General features: G+C 37.7%; 1 pseudogene; it reads right to left on the bottom strand.

The window, feature by feature from the left end:
- LOC121551469 overlaps positions 1-1,791 on the bottom strand; it is a 2,747-nt pseudogene extending 956 nt beyond the window's left edge.
- Positions 1,792-2,704: the final 913 nt, after the last annotated feature.

The following is a 2,704-nucleotide window of genomic DNA, read 5'->3' as shown; positions in this document are numbered from 1 at the left end:
CAACATTGTCTGTAACTACCATATACATGGTTTTATCATTATTTAATATAACATGGGACCAACATTTTAAAGGTTGATACAACTTTATGTATCCTTCACATTCAATTCTACCTCTGACTAAATAGATTATTATTGTATGAGACATTATAAATGAGTAGTGTTGTCAAGTGACAGCAATAACATACATGGTCAAATAGTGCAATACATTTTTTAAGTTTAAATGAGAAATCAACAACTACAGATATACTGTAGGCTATGAAGTTGTCACATTGTGTCCATGACCCTTGATAATCAGTACACAAAGTAGGTTATTTACATTAAATAATTATGAAGTAAGAATATCATGTTACATACTTTAACTCTATTAACTATGATGCATTACAAACCCTTGAAAACAAAAATATAAGGTTAAAATAAAGGGAACTCACCAGTGACAATGAGCTTGGTTCCTGGTCCGAATACCACAGTGATTCAGTTTGTGTTCATGGCCATACAAAAACCTCCTCACTTTCACTACTGAGAGGACAGGAACTGAAACATCCCATTCAGATACAGCTTCTCTCTCTCTTCAAACATCTCAGGCTTTTCTAGAGTTTCTCTCTATGAAGTAACAATATATAGTATAGCATCATATTCTGCTGTTGGTGTCTGGTCCTTTTGAATCCATGAGTTAATGCCCTATCTATGTGATGCAGTCTGACTTGATGATGATGTTGGTGGTGATGATGGATGATGAGTATGATGATGATGATGATGATGATGTTGCTGTTGTTGTTGTTGTTGATGATGATATAATGATGATGATGGTGGTGGTGATGATGGTGGTGATGATGATGATGATGATGGTGATATAATGATGATGATGATGATGATGGTGATATAATGATGATGATGGTGATGGTGATATAATGTTGTTGATGATGATGATGATGATGATGGTGACGGTGATGATGATATAATGATGATGATGATGATGATGGTGATGATGATGATGATGATGATGATGAAGATGATGATCACACCAAGAGAGCCAACATCAGTTTCCTTTCAGACAATGTCTTCTTATGCTCTTTTTGACATGTAGAGATGGATGATTCTTCCATTTCCAGATCTCCCATTGTGTCATGTATATATTGTTATAATAATTACTGATCAACTTCAACTGCTGTTTCTTAGAGTTCACCCCTCTGCCTCACATGAATCAGAAGTGAGTGTATTTGGTGAGAGGTTTTTGTCATGGTGTATATCACTGTGATACATCCTCTTTAACAGAGCTGTCATATGTCTGACAGTAATAAACTGCTGAGTCTGTCTCCTCCACAGTGTTAATAATCAAACGATAATCGGATTTAGACTGATGATTAGATGTGAATTTAGGAGAGGAGAAACCAGAGCCATAGGTAGGAGCACTATTAGTGTGGTAGAAATATAAAACATACTGAGGAACTCCTCCTGGAACCTGTTTGTACCAACGAGCGGCACTATTCTCAACAGTCCCCAGGTTACAGTCCATAGTGGCCGTCTCTCCTTTCCTCACCGTCACAACAGGAGGCTTCTGTGTCACCACAGTCACACCACTGACACCTGGGACATAAGAAGATGACATGTAGTAAAGAGAAACATACAGACTCATTATTAATAAAACATGAAGTAAAACCTCCAGGAAGTCAGACTCCTTACATGTTAGAGCAGTGATGAGAGTGCAGAGTGTCCCCAGCATGTTGTCAGTGTGTGGTGTGAACGGCCCTTACTGTCCAGCTGAGAGATGAGCAGGGTTGGTGTGTGAGGAGAGGAGAGGCTGCAGGACCCACCTATAAGGAGACAGACAGGGAGGACCAGAGGGAGGGGCCTCTACAGTTAACCTATCACCAAGCCAGGGAGGACCAGAGGGAGGGGGCTACTCTCAAACATACTGTATCTGGGGGGGCTTCACAAGACCAACAGACAGATTTCAAAATAATAATTGTATATCCTATATTATTAATAATTATTATATACATTTAAATTACAGCTACTATTAAACTATAAAACATTTAAATATTTGGGAGAGGACTAATTCATAAACATGTTGTATATTTTTTGTTGCATTGTAAAGAGCAGTATTATGTTTCTTCTCAGTTACGTTAGTTAGTTTATATCAGCATGTCATAATATACCTAATAATAATATTATTATAATATTATCTGGACCTGATAGTGGGGTTCTGAACTAACAGTATATCACTAAATGACAGTTGATGTAATATGTCTCTACTGTAAACCAGGGGCCTTACTATCATGGAGGTTATCTGATACATGGAGTCTTCTGTTAGGACTGAAAGGACCATCTGGAATATCACTTTATGATTCATGGTTTGTGACAACTAGGTGTAATTGTTCATGACAACATTCTACTAAATGTTTGAAGGGTTTTGTGTAAAACACAAGCATGGCATGTTCTCCTACTGCAGACACACTGGTTCAGGATGACTTGACATTCAGTTAGTGTTCATATTCAGAACATCTGAAAGCAGAAGTGAGTGTATTTGGGGAGGAGGTTTTTGTCATGGTGTATATCACTGTGATACATACTCTTTAACAGAGTTGTCCCATGTGTTACAGTAATAAACTGCTGAGTCTGTCTCCTCCACAGTGTTAATAATCAAACGATAATCGGATTTAGACTGATGATTAGATGTGAATTTAGGAGAGGAGAAACCAGAGCC

Source organism: Coregonus clupeaformis, unplaced genomic scaffold (genome assembly GCF_020615455.1).
Source record: "Coregonus clupeaformis isolate EN_2021a unplaced genomic scaffold, ASM2061545v1 scaf1846, whole genome shotgun sequence".
Taxonomy (NCBI): Eukaryota; Metazoa; Chordata; class Actinopteri; order Salmoniformes; family Salmonidae; genus Coregonus; species Coregonus clupeaformis.
The sequence above is the reverse complement of the archived record's forward strand: the minus strand, read 5'-3'. Positions and strand labels throughout refer to the sequence as shown.